Source organism: Xenia sp. Carnegie-2017, unplaced genomic scaffold (assembly GCF_021976095.1).
Source record: "Xenia sp. Carnegie-2017 unplaced genomic scaffold, XeniaSp_v1 HiC_scaffold_6, whole genome shotgun sequence".
Classification (NCBI taxonomy): Eukaryota; Metazoa; Cnidaria; class Anthozoa; order Malacalcyonacea; family Xeniidae; genus Xenia; species Xenia sp. Carnegie-2017.
Window position 1 is genome coordinate 8,264,664 of NW_025813526.1, and position 19,221 is coordinate 8,283,884.

General features: G+C 28.1%; 1 long non-coding RNA gene across 1 annotated transcript; it reads right to left on the reverse strand.

Annotated features, from left to right (window-relative positions):
* Positions 1–2,765: 2,765 nt before the first annotated feature.
* Positions 2,766–11,978, reverse strand: LOC124457994. Its single transcript, XR_006952937.1, has 3 exons — positions 11,968–11,978; positions 9,134–9,136; positions 2,766–2,848 (listed from the first exon to the last, which is right to left on the reverse strand). It is a non-coding gene; the product is annotated as an uncharacterized LOC124457994 (long non-coding RNA).
* Positions 11,979–19,221: the final 7,243 nt, after the last annotated feature.

A 19,221-nucleotide genomic window follows, 5' to 3' on the forward strand; every position in this document is an offset into this window, starting at 1 on the left:
AGGCAAAGCATGCTTCAATTGCCAAATATGCTGCCAACACTGCACATCTGTACCGTTGGGAACAAGTGTTTTGACATGAATTCATTTCGTTGACCTGGTTACGCCAAAAAGGTTTCAATGCAAAGACGAAAACTGCCACCGTGCAATCTTATATACCAAAACGAGTAAATAGTGAAAGCTTGGAATTCTGTTATTGCGGCGTTAACAAAGATGTGTTTGATGAATTTTTTAGATTTTTGGACACGAGCTCCGTATAAAATTAAAAAAGTTTTGAAGCAATGAAGATTATTCAAGTCTAAGGTAGTAAACCCAAACACCATGTTTACTAGTTTAAATGCCGCAGTGACGATTATCATTTTTAAGAGCGCTGGCCCAGAATAAGTGCTATTTTGATTACTTTCAAATGTGGTGCTTAATCGACAAACCATTAGAATTGTTGAGGAGGTTAATAGGATACAAATATTCACCATTCCTCATTAAAAAATTATCCATTCAAAATGGATGTATTTAAAATTTGTTTATTTGTTTTTTAAGAGTTCTTATAACAATTTACATATGAGGAATACATAAGTACCTTTAAAGTTGGGAAATTTTTTAGGTGCATCGCAGCGCTTAAACTAGTAAATACGGCAGTTTAAGCTCAATTTGTTTGTCTACCTGTTTTCTAAGGCATGCATTGCATTAAATGTGAGAATAAATTTGCCAGTTATGTAAGGTTTGCCTAGTAAGGATTGTGAGTTTGGTGTGAAACATGAAACATTGTTGGCCTGTGGTTCATTAACTCTTACCTTATTTCATGGAATACAAGCCATAGAATCAGAGCTCATAGCAGACACTATTATATGACTGAAATTTTCCCTAAACTTCTAGTTTGCTGTTACATGGGCACAAATGACCCTAATATGCAATAACTAACTTATATCTACAGGCTTCTTCCATTTGAAATATTGCTGAAAATTTTGTTATGTTCAATGAATTTTACTTTATTTTTTTTGCAATGTCTGATGGCATAGTGTTATATTTTATTTTCAAGATGAAATATGCTATTGATTTGTGTTGCATGGTCAATTTTATACTGTTTATTTATATTACAAGAATCTACATAATAAGCAAGATTATTCTAGTTTGTTTCATTTAAAAACACCGGTTGAATATTTACATTAACAATGTTTGAATTATATTTGTATGTGATATTATGTACCATATGTAATACCTATTGTATTTATAACATAACATAATAAATGATATAAACATATAAGTCCATATACATGATTGAATTCATAATGACATTAGGTGTATGATAGAAATAAAAAGTTTTATTTCTTCAGGCATCAAATATAAGAAATGTAAGAGCACTCAAAAGTTAAATAGTAAATTAATTGACATTTGAAGAAGATTTAAAACTTAACAGACAAACAGATACATTAAACAACATATATTGTATATATATACAAATTATACAATATAATACTTATAAGTTTGAAAAATTTAGTGATTTCATTTTTGTCCATACTTTTCAATATAATACATGTATACAAATATGTTTACTGTAACATACAAAACTGTGAATGAAAATGTCATGCATAGTATCTATGAAAAGTTTCAAATATTCTTCCAGCATCAAATTTATTAGTAAGTGAAAGAGTAGTAATAAATTATATAGAAAAGATTTGAGGTTTGAAGAAGAGAAAACTTAGCAGTTATAATAAATATTTACAATAAAGACAATACGTATATTACATGCCAACATATATGAATATGCTCGAAATGCCATGTATAGCATGTATGAGAAGCTTTCATTATTATTCAGGGATCAAATAAAATTGAAAGGAATGGAAAAATTTGTATAAAAATTGATGTCTGAGGGAATTTAAAACTATACAGACATACACATGCATACAACAGAACATAATTATACACAATATATATCACATTTGAATATATTTCAATACATATGAAGAAATTAAAATGTCATGTATGGTATTAATTATAATGTTTTATTATAATTAATACCATACATAACTAAAATCGACCTTGGTATGTATAAGCAAAGAGTAAGTACAGCTGTGCTGGTTCTTACAAATACAATTAGTAAATTTTACATTCCATACATTGTAACGAGAATTTGTATTACCTCTCTAGATGATTGAGTAATCATTTTCCAATTTAATGAAACTGGCAATACCATACCAAAATCCAAACATTAGGATAAAGTTTTGCATTCACAGTGGCAAGTAGTGCTAAGAATGTTAAAATCCGTGTAAACAAGGTTTAAAGAAATATATCTCTTTCCATGTAAATGAATTTCTTGCTTGGCTGTCTTACTCTCTGGTTACAACATTTTACCAAGGAATGCAAAGCAGCTATGTTTAAACCAGGGTTCTTAACCTGGGGTCCATGAACCCCTAAGGGGTCCATGATGGTGCTTTAAGGGGTCCGCAAATCCAAATAAGAATATCTACAGTAGGCTACGTATTTCTATTGACCGATTAGAACCTAAAAAACAACATCGTTTAATGATCGTTCGAAATATATGCTCACAAATCTTTGGACGGAATAAAAACAAGATGTTTTCGCCTTCGATATGTATATTTAACTGAAGTATGATTGACATGTTTTTCTTTTCTATTGTGCATTTATAATTAGTAGTCTAATGTTTCTTACACATCGCATTTGTGATAAATAGGCCTATGTAATCATACACATTGTCTATGACATAGACATTGTGTATGATTCTATTACGACATAGACTCTATGTTGTAATAGAATAAATAGATTGAGCAAAAAACCGTGCACGTGTATGCTGCATTGAGTATTATAGAAAGCTGTCAATTTGCTTATGTGTTTTCTACTACAAAAGTTTATAACCTGGAAGGATAAATAAATTAAAAATTTTACCAATTTAAAAAAATATCGAAGAAGAGAAAGTACAGTGAAAATTATGTAGCTTTTGGTTTTACCTTTATTACTGATAGTGATGGCAGCGAAAGGCTGCAATGTTTTCTATGTGGTAAAGTCCTTGCCAATGTAAGTTTAAAGCCAGCGAAACTGAAAGAGCACCTCATATCTATTCATCCTAAAAACGCACTGGATAGTGTTGATTCTTTTCGTTCTAAGAAGGCTCGATTTGAGAAATCAGGGACTTTGCCGAAGTTGGGATTCATCAAGACCCAGAAGCCTTGCCTTGAAGCATCTTATAAGGTCGCTTACCGCATTGCCAAGGCAAAGAAAGCTCACACTATCAGAGAGACGTTGATAAAACCGTGTGCTCTGGAAATGACTGAGCTAGTATGTGGCACAGAACAAAGAAAGAAACTTGAAGCCGCTTCCTTGTCAAACGATACCATCAGCTCCAGAATTATTGACATTTCTAATAATATTCTGAAACAAGTAATGGAGGAACTTAAAGCATCACCATTTCCATTTAGCATGCAACTGGATGAAAGCACAGATGTCTCTCAGTGTGCCCAGCTTCTTGTATATGTTCGTTATATGCACGCTGATGCAATTAAAGAAGAATTCCTATTTTGCGAGCCTCTCTCAGGAACTACAAAGGCTGCAGACGTATTAGAGATGGTGAACAATTTCTTTGCCAAACAAGACTTCAATTGGAAAAGAAATATTGGTAGTTTGTGTAACGACGGAGCGCCCGCAATGCTTGGAAAAACCTCAGGGTTTGCTTCGTTGGTAAAGAAAGAAGCTCCTCACATCATTGTGACTCATTGCTTTCTACATCGACATGCATTGGCATCAAAAACTCTATCACCAGCTTTAAAAGAAATTTTGTCTGTTTCTGTAAAGATCGTCAACTTTGTCAGAGCTCGAGCTTTAAACAATCGTATATTCAAAAGACTTTGCCAAGAAACGGATGCACAACATGAAGTACTTTTGTACCACACTGAAGTTCGCTGGCTTTCGAGAGGTCAAGTTTTGAAGCGTTTGATGGAACTGAGAAAGGAAGTTTCATTCTTCTTACGAGAAAAACAAAATCCTCTATCAGTGAAATTTGACAGAAAGGAGTTTTTTTATGGATTAGCTTACTTGGCGGATATTTTCGGTCATTTGAATGAAGTAAATCTGTCATTTCAAGGACCAGATGTAACGATTATGGACGTTACAGAAAGACTGCAGGCTTTTCAAGCAAAGCTTCCTTTGTGGAAAAGAAGACTTGAGACAGACAACTTTGCCAACTTCCCAATGCTGGAGGAAGTGATCTCTCAAACTCGAATCGATAATACTGAAGCCCTGCTTTCCTTTCTACGTGGAAATATGTGCGAAAATTTAGACAGATTGCAGCAATCTTTTGAAAGTTATTGCTCACATGATCCGAATTTTGAATTGTGGATTCGCAACCCATTTCTTGCAGATCTAAATTCTATTGGTGATGACGATCTTGCCAAAGATGACCTCATTCAGTTGAGGACAATGCAAATGCTAAGGAGTGAATTAAATTCAAAGAACCTTGCAGAATTCTGGTGTTCCTTGACACAAGCGTATCCTCGCCTGGTGAAGAGAGCCATGGTTGTTCTTATTCCTTTTGCTACTACCTAGCTCTGTGAGGCAGGGTTTTCTGCTCTTCTTGCTATCAAAACGAAACAGCGAAATCGGTTCGATGCTAAGGATAACATGCGTGTGGCCCTGGCAAAAACCGTCCCACAATTTTGTGTTCTTGTTGAAGATAAGCAGGAGCAACCTTCGCATTGATTTAAAAAGTTATTTGCGTTCTACTTATTGGCTGCTGTATTTTTGATTCTTTATGGTTTTGTAATTGTTGTATAACTTAATTGACTCGGTAATTGATTTATTATTCATTATTATTCGTTGAATTATTAATTTGCTTCTGTTTGGTCTGCAAATTTCTGGACTATATTACTAAGTTAATTAAAAGCTAATTTTGACAATTGCGATGTGTTTCTTCTGAAGGGGTCCAAAGCTTTCATTAGAATGTTTTGGGGGTCCGTGACCAACAAAAGGTTAAGAACCCCTGGTCTATATATTAATGCATTGAAAAATATCACTACAAGAGCATTACTAGTGACAAGCTAAATTAGGAATGTTTTCCATGGAAGAATGTTTTCTGGAATATATTTCACATCCTTAAAAAAAATTATGTTGTTATAATTTAAGTCAGTTTAATACTTAAGGAAGAAAAAACTGGTGTGTTTTTTTTCATTAATAAATGTTGTTTCTTAAATTTAGTTTTTTTCCTGACTGGTAAATATAGTATTTTTATTAAAAAATTAAGTTTGTATTTAATATTTTGACAAAAAAATATTATGGAAAGGAAAATATTGTCTTATAAATTCAATGATAAACATATATTTTCAAACTAATTACACCAGGTACTAAGAAATACAAAATAAAACGTTACAAAGTGCCATATCGTCACTGGGTGGAATTGAACCACCAAACTTTAGATTACTGCCGAACACGCTACCCAATTATGCCACAAAGACAGTTATTGATATTGGCACATTTTAAATATGACTGTTTGTTCATGGGAGAAATTTATATAATTTTGAATTTAACATATTTCCATAAAAGCTCTGTTTTCTTCTCCTGTTTATATATTGTTTATAAACGAAAAATTTCTTTGTTAATTTTTTCATATATAAGCTTAATTTTAACCATAACAAAACAAAAAGATTAGAACTTTAACAAACATTTAACAACTTTTCTACTTAAGATAAGTAAAATATTAATATAGCATGTGATATCTAACAATTTTTCTCTATATATTAATGCATTGAAAAATATCACTACAAAAACATTACTAGTGAGAAGCAAAATTATAAATGTTTTCCATGGAAGAATGTTTTCTGGAATATATTTCACATACTTTAAAAAAATTATGTTGTTATAATTTAAGTCACTTTATTACTTAAAAAAGAAAAAACTGGTATGTTTTTTTCATTAATAAATGTTGTTTCTTAAATTTGGTTTTTTCCCTCACTTATATGTATAGTAGTTTTATTAATAAATTATGTTTATATTTAGTATTTTGACAAAAAAATATTATGGATAGCAAAATTTTGTCTGAAAAATTCAATAATAAACATAGATTTTCAAACTATTTTCACCCAGTACTAAGAATTATAACATAAAATGTTACAAAATGCCATATCGTCACTGGGTGGAATCGAACCACCAATCTTTCGGTTACAGCAGAACGCGCTAACCAATTACGCCACAAAGACAGTTATTGGTATTGGCACATTTTAATATGATTGTTTGTTAATGGGAGAAATTAAAGTAATTTTGAATTTAACACATTTCCATAAAAGCTTTGTTTTCTTCTCCTGTTTATATATTGTTTATAAACGAAAATTTTCTTTGATATTTTTTTGCATATATAAACTTAATTTTAACCATCACAAAACAAAAGATTATTGTTTTAACAAACATTTTACAAAATTTCTACACAAGATTAGTAAAATATTAATATAGCATGGGATATCTGAGAATTTTCGTCTATATATTAATGCATTGAAAAATATTACAACAAAAATATTACTTGTGACAAGCTAAATAGTGAATATTTTCCATGGAAGAATGTTTTGTCTAATATATTTAACATACTTTAAAAAAATTATGTTGTTATAGTTTAAGTCAGTTTAATACTTAAGAAAAAAATACTGGTGTGTTTTTTTTATTAATAAATGTTGTTTCTTAAATTTACTTTTTTTCCTTACTTATATGTATAGTAGTTTTATTAAAAAATTATGATTATATTAAGTATTTTGACAAAAAAACATTATGGAAAGCAAAATTTTGTGTAAATAATTCAATGATAAACATAGATTTTAAAACTATTTATACCAGGTACTAAGAAACATAAACTAAAATGTTATAAAATGCCATATCGTCACTGGGTAGAATTGAACCACCAACCTTTCGATTACGGCCGAACGCGCTAACCAATTATGCCACAAAGACAGTTATTGGTATTGGCACATTTTAAATATGATTGTTTGTCCCTGGAAAAAATTAAAATAATTTTGAATTTAACACATTTCCAAAAAAGCTCTGTTTTCTTTTCCTGTTTATATATTCATTATAAACGAAAAATTTCTTTGATCTTTTTTTGCATATATAAGCTTAATATTAACCATTGCAAAACAAAAAGATTATTAGTTTAACAAGCATTCAACAAACTTTCTACACAAGATTAGTAAAATTTACTCCAGCATGTGAAATCTGACAATTTTCGTCTATATATTAATGCATTGAAAAATATCACAACAAAAACATTAATTTTGACAAGCTAAATAGGGAATGTTTTCCAGGGAAGAATGTTTTCTGGAATATATTTCACATACTTTAAAAAGTTTATGTTGTTATAATTTGCGTCAGTTCAATACTTAAGAAAGAAAAAACTGGTGTGTTTTTTTTAATTAATAAATGTTGTTTCTTAAATTTAGTTTTTTCCTTACTTATATGTATAGTAGTTTAATTAAAAAACTATGTTTATATTTAGTATTTTGACAAAAAAGTGTTATGGATAGCAAAATTTTTTTTAATAATTATTCAATCATAAAAAAACATTTTCAAACTATTTATACCAGTTACTAAGAAATATAAAATAAAATGTTATAAAGTGCCATATGGTCACTGGGTGGAATCGAACCAACAACCTTTCATTTACGGCCGAACGCGCTAACCAATTGCGCCACAAAGACAGTTATTTCTATTGGCACATTTTAAATATTATTGTTTGTTCATGGGAAAAATTAAAATAATTTTGAATTTAACACATTTCCATAAAAGCTCTGTTTTCTTCTCGTGTTTATATATTGTTTATAAACGAAAATTTTCTTAGATATTTTTTTGCATATATAAGCTTAATTTTAACCATTGCAAAACAAAAAGATTATTATTTTAATAAACCTTTTACAAACTTTCTATACAAGATTAGTAAAATACTTATTCAGCATGTGCTATCTGACAGTTTTCGTCTATATATTAAAGCATTGAAAAATATCACAACAAAAAAGTTAATTATGACAAGCTAAATAGGGAATGTTTTCAATGGAAGATTGTTTTCTGGAATATATTTTACATCCTTAAAAAAATTATATGTTTATAATTTAAGTTAGTTTAACACTTGAGAAAGAATAAACTAATGTGTTATTTTTCATTGTTAAATGTTTTTTCTTAAATTTAATCTTTTCTCTTTCTTTAAATATAGTACTTTTATTAAAAATTATGTTAATATTTAGTATTTTCACAAAAAGTATATAATGGATATCAAAACTTTGTCTAAAAAATTCAATGATAAACATAGATTTTCAAACTATTTTCACCAGGTACTAAGAAATATAAAATAAAATGTTACAAAATGCCATATCGTCACTGGGTGGATTTGAACAACCAACTTCTTGGTTATAAACGAAGGCGCTAATTGTTTATGCCACAAAGACAGTTATTGATATCGGCACATTTTAAATATGATTGTTTGTTCATGGGAGAAATTTAAATAATATTGAATTTAACATATTTCCATAAAAGCTCTGTTTGCTTCTCCTGTTTATATACTGTTTATAAACGAAAAATTTCTTTGATATTTTTTTCATTTATAAGCTTAATTTTTACCATTACAAAACATAAAGATTAATACTTTAACAAACATTTAACAACTTTTCTACTTAAGATTAATAAAATATTAATCTAGCATATGATATCTAACAATTTTCGTCTATATATTAATGCATTGAATAATATCACTACAAAAACATTACTTGTGAGAAGCTAAATTGGGAATGTTTTCCATGGAAGATTGTTTTCTGGAATATGTTTCAAATCCTTAAAAAAAATTATGATGTTATAATTTAAGTTAGTTTAATACTTAAGAAAGAAAAAACTAGTGTGTTTTTTCATTGATAAATGTTGTTTCTTAAATTTAGTTTTTTCCCTTACTTTTAAATATAATACTTTTATTAAAAATTATAATTATATTTAGTATTTTCACAACAAAATATTATGGATAGCAAAATTTTGTCTAAAAAATTCAATGAAAAACATCGATTTTTAAACTATTTTTACCACGTACTAAGAAATATAAAATAAAATGTTACAAAGTGCCATATCGTCACTGGGTGGAATTAAAGAACCAACCATTCGGTTACGGTTGAACGCGCTAATAATAACGCCACAAAGACAGTTATTGGTATTGACACATTTTAAATATGGTTGTTTGTTCATGGGAGAAGTTTAAATAATTTTGAATTTAACACATTTCCATAAAAGCTCTGTTTTCTTCTCCTGTTTATATACTGTTTATAAACAAAAATTTCTTTGATATTTTTTTCATATATAAGGTTAATTTTAACCATTACAAAACATAAAGATTATTACTTTAACAAACATGTAACAAACTTTCTACTTAAGATTAGTAAAATATTAATATAGCATGTGATATCTAACGATTTTCGTATATATATTAATGCATTGAAAAATATCACTACAAAAACACTACTTGTGACAAGCTAAATTGGGAATGTTTTGCATGGAGGAATGTTTTCTGGAATATATTTCACATATTTTAAAAAAATTATGTTGTTATAATTTAAGTCAGTTTAATACTTAAGAAAGAAAAAACTGGTGTGTTTTTTTTCATTAATAACTGTTGTTTCTTAAATTTAGTTTTTTTCCTTACTGGTAAATATAGTATTTTTATTAAAAAATTAAGTTTGTATTTAGTATTTTGACAAAAAAATATTATGGAAAGCAAAATATTGTCTTAAAAATTCAATGATAAACATAGATTTAAACACTACTTATATTATGTACTAAGAAATATAAAATAAAATGTTACAAAGTGCCATATCGTCAATGGGTGGCATCGAACCGCCAAACTTTCGCTTATAGCCGAACACGCTAACCAATTATGCCACAAAGACAGTTATTGGTATTGGCACATTTTGAATATGATTGTTTGTTCATGAGAAAAATTAAAATAATTTTAAATTTAACACATTTCTATAAAAGCTTTGTTTTCTTCTCCTGTTAATATATTGTTTATAAACGAAAAAATTCTTTAATATTGTTTCATATATAAGGTTAGTTTTAACCATTACAAAACATAAAGATTATTGTTTTATTAAATTAAATTCTGACGGTGATGGTAGGGGTGGTGGTAAAACAAATCGTCGAGTATTAAAACAACAAAGAGAAGTCAGAAATGGTATATTGCAAATTAAGTTTGACAAGTTACAAAGTCAAATTAACAATTGTTGTTTTTTTGTATTTCTTAGTTTGACTTCATAGCTCAGTGGTCAGAGCACTGCACCGGCACCGCAGAGGTCATGGGTTCGAATCCCGTTGAGTCACCTGATTTTTTCAGTTCCTGAGACGATTGCTTAAATTGTCCAGCAAAGTGCGAAGATCATATCTTCATTTAATTTCAAACACCGCACTGCATAAAAACATTCTTATTGACGACAATTATGAAAATACTCTTAAACAATACCTGTCGATTAATTCCACTTGTCTTGTTACTAACAAGGCGCATTATAAATGTAAGGGTCACGGCAGATTCTCAGATACAGGTGAGTAAAAGTAAGCTAAGTAACTTGATAATGAATTGTCAAAAAAAATATTATGTCGACAGAGGCGTAGATAGAACTAACCATCTGAAGTGTTGCAACTGGCTATTGCCCCCCTCTCTATTTATAACTGACTGTCATCATTATGCTATTGAGCTCCCCTGGAATAAAGACCTGACAGTTTATAAGGGTAAATTATGTAAGTACAAAAATAAAAACAATACTTCTCTTACAAATATAGGTGTATCATTTACTTTTACTCTGTAATATATCAGGTAAACACGTTTACCTATGTAAATATAAAGTATTTCCCTAAATAGTATGTCAATTTTGCAATTAAGAACAATGTTTCGAATTGTGAAGAAATTGTAACAAAATTCATTATAAAATAATTCTAGCAAATCCCACCTTTGCGCACAATGGAGAGAATGTGCCAATACTAATGTTAGGTAAACACTTTATAATCATGGGAACAAAAAGTTGTCACTGTGACATCTCAAAAATTCAGTGCTAATTTCATTCCTGTTTCAACATAGGTTTAGGTAATAATTTCAATAAAATGAAACCACCGACACAGACCAAATACTCAAATTCAACAGCAATCACCCAACACAAAACAAAATAAGCTGCGTTCGAACACTTTTTAACAAGATAAACACTTATGTAACACCGAAGAAGCCAGGAAAACAGGACACAACTACTTATACTCCAAATTTATGAAAAATAATTACCCTAGAAATTTAATAAACAAAACTATAAACAAAATACAAAACAAAACACAAACCGACAAAAGCAACAAGGAACCGGACAAAACAGTAAAAGTTGTCACATTACCATACATAAAAGGAACATCAGAAGTGACTGCCAAACTTCATTGATCATTCAATATTAACGTCGCCCACAAACCTACACAAAAACTCAAATCATATTTTACCACACATAAAGACAAAACAACAATCCATGATACAATCGACGTGATCTACATGATACCATAGGGCGAACATCAATAAAAATCAAAACCCATCCGCTTATCCAATTAGACGCTCTAATCGTCTATAAGCTAAATGCAACTGTAAGAGGGGTCTGGGAGGATGCCCCCGGAAAATTTTATATTTTAGACCATCGGAAATGCGATTTCCTGCGTTTAGACAACAGAATTAAAAATTGGCTTGACTTAGTTTATAAACTTTTCGCAAATTTCAATGATATAAATCTAAAATTCCTCTAACATTTAAACATTTTCATTACTATTATCAGATTTATCAAGTTTCATACCTACGCCAAAACTTACAATCAGGAAGGTATCATTCCAATCCACGAGTGATTTTGAAAAGGTAGAAGCATCGCACATTTTTTGTCGTGAAACGCAAAGAAACCTTTTATATCTCACAAATGAAGCACAGGTTTTGACCATTAATCACACTTGATACCACTCGTCCAACAGCAGCAGAAAAGATACGTAGACATAGCAAAGAAATGTTCAAGATGTAATCATCGTACCAAAGGCAGGCAACAAGTAATGATAAATGTTATTCTTCTTCTTTCATTGATAATATCACTCATCCAACAGCAGAAAAAGATACGTAGATATAGCAAAGAAATGTTCACGCAGTTACCACCACCTCTAGTTTACACAAGCAATAAAACTTTCAATAAAATAACTTTTGAATCTATGTTGATAAAGCAAAGTCTTTTAAGGGAACATTCATCAAGCCTTAATGTGTAATTTTCAGGGTTGCCTTTAACAATCCATAAATATTTTTTAGATAATTGAATCTAAGCATGGTAATGCCAGTGCTATACTATACTATTCTACATTGGACAAAGCAGTAGTAATACACATGGGGGTACGAATCCATAAAAAGTTTACTTTTTATGTATTCGAATCCCCCATGTGTATTACTACTACACCCGTGGGTAAAAACCGTCTTTAATAATCAAGTGTTAATAATACAATGTTTTACAAACTATGGAATCTATATGTTTTTTAATCTGTCTGTCAGGCGTGTGTCTTAGTGCATGTTCTTAACAATGGTTGTTTAATGTAGATAGCACATTTCATCAGCGCATGTATAATAATATAATGTTTTACAAACTATGGAATCTATATGTTTTTTAATCTGTCTGTCAGGCGCGTGTCTTAGTGCATGTTCTTAACAATGGTTGTTTAATGTAGATAGCACATTTCATCAGCGCATGTATAATAATACAATGTTTTACAAACTATGGAATCTATATGTTTTTTAATCTGTCTGTCAGGCGCGTGTCTTAGTGCATGTTCTTAACAATGGTTGTTTAATGTAGATAGCACATTTCATCAGCGCATGTATAATAATACAATGTTTTACAAACTATGGAATCTATATGTTTTTAATCTGTCTGTCAGGCGCGTGTCTTAGTGCATGTTCTTAACAATGGTTGTTTAATGTAGATAGCACATTTCATCAGCGCATGTATAATAATACAATGTTTTACAAACTATGGAATCTATATGTTTTTTAATCTGTCTGTCAGGCGCGTGTCTTAGTGCATGTTCTTAACAATGGTTGTTTAATGTAGATAGCACATTTCATCAGCGCATGTATAATAATACAATGTTGTACAAAACTATGGAATCTATATGTTTTTTTTAATTTGTCTGTCAAGCGAGTGTCATATAATTTTTGTTAAAATTGTTTTTAATAATTGTTTCAGGATTTTGAATCTTTTTGTATATCGCTTTTGTATTAATTACTTATTACAAACAGTTATGTGATATGTAGTCAAACATGAGGAGCAGGTATGTATGATTTTACTCTAACAGAGGCCCACGCTACATGCTTACTACACATTATAACTGTTTGTTAATATTTAGTTATTTGAACCGATATTATAATGGCCATAAGCTAATGTTGTTACACCATCATCTAATATATAACGTTTATCATCAAAACAGCTAAGTGATACTTTATTAATTTCATAACTACTAAGTTGATGGTTTACACTTCTAATAGTTTTCATTGTATGATGTATTTGTTTATTTTCAAATAGTGTTTGTTTATAGTCTTCATGTTTTATTTTGTTTTTAATAATATTTTTCTTAATTCCTTTAGCTTTTTATCTCCTTTATTATTATCTTTAATATAACTATACATCTTGCTTCTTAAACCAACAAACTCTTTAATTATATTTCCAGCAGCTTCATCTTTCATTTTACCAATAACTTTTTTATTAGTATTATCATAATATTTATGGCATTTATCATAATCACTGTTATCAAATTTATCTTTATCACTCCAAAAATCTTGATAGACATCATTAGTTTCAATTTCATATGTTAAACTATCTGTATCTGTGAATAATAATTTAGCTTTATCACCATACCGATTTTTGATATAGTTGTAATGAAAATCATACATCAAAGTTTTACTTAAATCTAAGATACACATACCCACATATGCAGGTCTGTTGAGCACCAATTGTTCTTTGATCTTATGCACAGCCACAAGGTTCTCATTGAAAATTTTACTACTTACATAAGTAGGTTTTGAAGCTAATTTTAATAATTTATTTTTATTAGTTACTAGTCTAACATCTACTCTTTTTCGTAAGTTTTCCATCGTCTTACCAAAAACACTGTTATTCATGAGTTTGAAGAAGTCTTTTTCAAAAGAATTTTTTGCATTAGTTCTTTTTTGAGTATTAAAGTCTATGTATTTTTTCAACCAAGGAGATTGATTAAATTCAAGTACTCTATGTACTTTTTTCAATTTTAACCCGAGATCTAAGTATAATTGAAGATTTCTATAATGTAGCACATACTTCTCTTTATTTTGTAATGTAGGTATTAATTTTGAAACTAAACCTGTTGATATATTGTAATTAGAAGCAATTGTCTTACAATATTTTGACAGCATGTTGCTAGTTACCTTAATTTTTTCAGGTCCTAGTGGATAATCGTTATGTAAATTATGTAGTTCTTCAGGGTATTCTAAATCAACTTCTAAAATTAAACCTTTTTTACTATCTTCTTGATATTTAGCAAGGTTTATGTTGTTAATCTGTTTATCAGTTAACCATTTGAAATTACCAGTAGGTAAATTTTGTGACATAGCCCATCCATAAAGATTATTTGCGTCAAGATACATTATATATTTTGAGGGTTTATTCTTATCAAATGTTTCCATATACTTGTTATTAGCTTTACCATATCGATTAGAAATATAAGAAACACCTCCTCTCATACCCTTTTCGATGAATTGAAACATATCAATATCAGTCATTAATTCTAATTTAATATCTGTCATTTTAAGCATAGCATCCCAAGACAACCCGGGTGATGTAAAATAATGGCATGGGTCTAAGTTATAGTATTCAAGACATGTTTTTCGAAAGTTTTCGAATACATCAGCTAATAACAAAACGTCTGATTTTAAATACAAATCGTGGTAATCACCCATGTTTTTGAGATTGAATGTATTCCAAACATTTTGAGCATGATTATAAGAATCATATGATATATTTTCATCAGTAAGAATACTATAAAAATCTTTTTTTGAAGGCAACCCCTCATCAAACTTTTTAAAACTATCCATATAATCATATGGGTATATACCTTTTTTAGTCATTAAATTAAGTTTTTCACCTTCAAACTGATTAGAGGTATATTTAAATAACTCTTTAGGTAAATTACTAACAAGTTTATCAAGACTAGTGCTCATAAATTGAAAACTATCAAGAAATGTTAAATGGTTTCCTAACATAAAAGCCATATATTTTTCCATATTATTTGGTATACAATTTATATTCATCTGCTTTTCCTCGCCTTTTTTGTTTTTGTATGTATGTTTATTAACAATAGCTCCGATTTCTTGCATAATAAAATGACTATCATATCCACGCAGATTGTGAAATATTACTGGGATTTTTAATTTATCAGGGTCTATTCTAAGTTTTAAGTTACAATCTTGATGTGCCGAGCCTCTGTATTTGCCAGTTATATGACAATGGTCTCGAACTCGAATATCTTTGTTAGTATATTTTTTGTTACAGATGTGACATTCATCGGCTTTTTTAAATTCTTTTTCATCATCATAGGTCATTTTTAATGGTTTATTAAAGTGGGTTTTCATAATATTTTTACAATATTTAACTTCTTTTAACATAGCTTCCATAAATTTGTAAACAGACTTTTTACCTCTATATAGTTGAATTGGTTTTGTAAATTTATCATCATAACAACAAACAACTTTATATCCATAACCACAGTCTGTGTGCTTCTGATAGGCTTCGGTGAATGATTTTTTATTATTCTGATTACAACCAGATATCTTTTCTGTAATAGCTTCGAAATCAGCATATATAACAAACGGAACAGCTTGTTGTTTATGAAAGTTGTTGAATTTAAGTATGTTATTATTTTTATCAGGCATTCTTACTGATTGTATACCATTTATTAGTATACAGTTTTCTATATGGTTATTTAATATTTTTTCAGAACTAAAACATTGAAGACAGCGCATACAAAAGTGTTTTCTTTCCTTATGCTTTGTTTGATTGTACATAAATGCATTAAAATTTTTTATTAGAATATAATGTTTGTTTTTATTATCAGTTATTAATAGTAATTCCATATGGTCTTTAAATTTTTCTTTTGATATATAAATGGGGTATGGTTGCTTATTTTCATAACCGAATACATTAATGTTAATTTTGTTTTGCTTTTCGATTTTATTATATTGTTTAACAGTCACTGGAAATTCAATCCCAGAGTAGTCTAATTTGTTAATATATTCCTTATCAGATTTTTTTATTCGGTATGGGTGTTTATTTTGTGAGTTTAAATAACGAATATGACACCATCTAAAACATTCATTATCTGTATTTTTGATATTAATTAATCCTTTTTTAGAGTTTTTAAGTTCTTGTGGTAAATTAATATATGAAGATCCTTGTAATGGCTTGTATTTAACAACATTAAGATAATGATTATCTATAGATTTAATAGTCCATGCAGAACCTTCTTGATTGAATTTACTAATTTGATCTAATATATTTTGTTTTGAAATTTGTAATGATTCATTAATATTTTCATTATTTGTAATTGTTAAAGCTTGACTGTTAAAATAAGCTGTTTCTATTATATGGTCAACATTACCACTACTTTTAATTTTGATTTTTTCAAATGTTATTTTAAGAGTTTCAGTATATTTAAGGCCTACCATTGATGTTAATACTTCTTTAATATAATATGTAAGATACTTTCTAGTGTTCTGCAATTGTTCTAATGGATCTTGATTGTTCATAATACTTATTTTATATGATTTAGTAAATCCTTTAAGCGCATTGTTTGTTTCTCTTATTTTAACTCTTTTTGTTGGTACTGGTTTCTTATTTTTATCTGATAGCATCTGTGTATTGTTCTCATACTCTTTAATCATCTCTTTTACACTCTTTCTTGGTTTTGGGATTGGTGTTAATGTTTTTATTAATTCGTTTTTTCTAAGTTTATAATAACCTTTAATCTTTTTTTCCTTAGCAATATTTTTTAACTGTTGCACAGTCATTTTTTTGATATTGGATTGTGATAGTACTTTTTGTACTGGTTTGGAAATTGAAGTATTATTAACTTCAACCCACGGCTTTTGATTTAATAATAACTTAATTAAATCGTCTTTAGTCAACTTTTGAAGTTCATCTTTATTCATATTAGGCATATTATATAATATAGGTTTGTCTTTAAGTACCTTTCGATTTAAATAATCTCTATTCATATATATACTATATATTTTATTTTTATTTTTTAAACGCACTAATTTTAATTATAGAAATAAATCTATATTTAAAACTTTTATAAAAATAATTAAATTAATCTATTTAACATTTTTTTAAATATTCTTTTAATTCAGATTTTTATGTAATAAATTTGGTAACATATTTGGCATTAAACCATATTCATAATAAGGATTGAACCCTTTCATATGTAACCATATACACTGATTTAATTGTGCACGAATAACAGGATCATCTAAACTTTCTTGTACAGTAGTATCATAATAATACAATAGTTCTTGTTTATGATTATCAGGTTTAAATCTTAATAATTTTAATTTTTTATTATGTTCAACTAATTTAAAATTATATTCTATTAATTCAGATATTAAAGTATGTTTAAATGTTTTAAAATCTTTACATTTTTTATAACCTTCTTGATCAGAATCATAATGTTTTATTTTTGTTGGTAAACCATCAATTAATATATATACATCAAATTTAGATAATAAATAATGGTCTAAAAAGTCAAAAACCCACCCAGGCCCGAAATGACATAATGATATTTTATTATTACTCATTTCAATGTTATTAATATCATCTTTTGTCTTTAAGTCTTTTAAGTTTTTTCTATTTTCTATCATATATAATTACTATATATTTAAATTTTTTTTGTTAAACACACCTAATTTTTGAATTTATTAAATGTTTTCTAGTTTTAAGATGTAAAGTTTTATATGATAAACTATATGTTTTATTACATAAATCACAATGCCATGGTTTTGATAGCATATATAATGTCCTATGTTGTTTGATTTGTTCTTTAGTATAAATTTTTGGTCTTCCTCGTATTGGTTTATCTGAACACATATATACTAATACTATATATTTTATTTTTTAAATAGTTATTTAATGCGTTTAAGATAGATTCTAATAATACCAGAAGCAGTTATATAAGGACCATATTCATATAAATCAAATTTTATAACATAAACATCTGTATCTATATTGTTGATTTCATACTTAAAATAACAATCATCCCATCCATGATCTTTATTAAACAAATCTTCAGTGATATGTGTAAACTGTGGTATATAAAAATCACTACTAATATTATATATATTAGGTATATAAAAATCACTACTAAGAGTATAAATATTAGATGGTTTAAATGTATTCAATATAACAGGTTCATAATCAATATTCATACTACACATCACATGTAATATTTTTTTTATATTTTCAACATTATATCTATCTTTTGAAAAGATAACCAGTCTTTTGTATGTAATTCATAATATTTAGTTATATATCTATCAATATCGTCTTTATAATAAAGTTCGTACGTTAATGATTTAATATACATGTTTTTATCTTTCATAATTTCATCTAATAAATCTAAATTAATTTCATGTCCTTTAAATTTATATACATCTTTGTTTTTTATAACTTTCACCATTCTATATAATTACTATATATTTTATTTTTTTAAGGTGCGTTTAAATTATCTTTTGTTTTATACAATGTTTTTTCAAAATCCTTCAAAACACCTTCTAAATTAGAACTAGTTTTTTTACAACATAGAATAAAATTTCTAATCTTTTTTAATAGATCTTTAAGATTCATATATAATCGTAAATGTTTTATTTCTTTGACTCTATCCAATTTTTATAATAAGTACATTTGATGTCTTTATCCCACTCAAGGATTTTATATACTTCACCAAATAATCTATTATCAAAAACTCTTTTTGTCTTACTATTTTTCATATCTCTAACAGGGTATTTTAATGGTATACCTCTCCTACTAGCTAAGCGTATTATATAATAGTTATACATACTAATATTCTTTTTCTGAATCAACTTATGTTTAATCATTGTACTAACAACTTTATAAAATCATTTGTAATTTCAACATATTCAAAAGT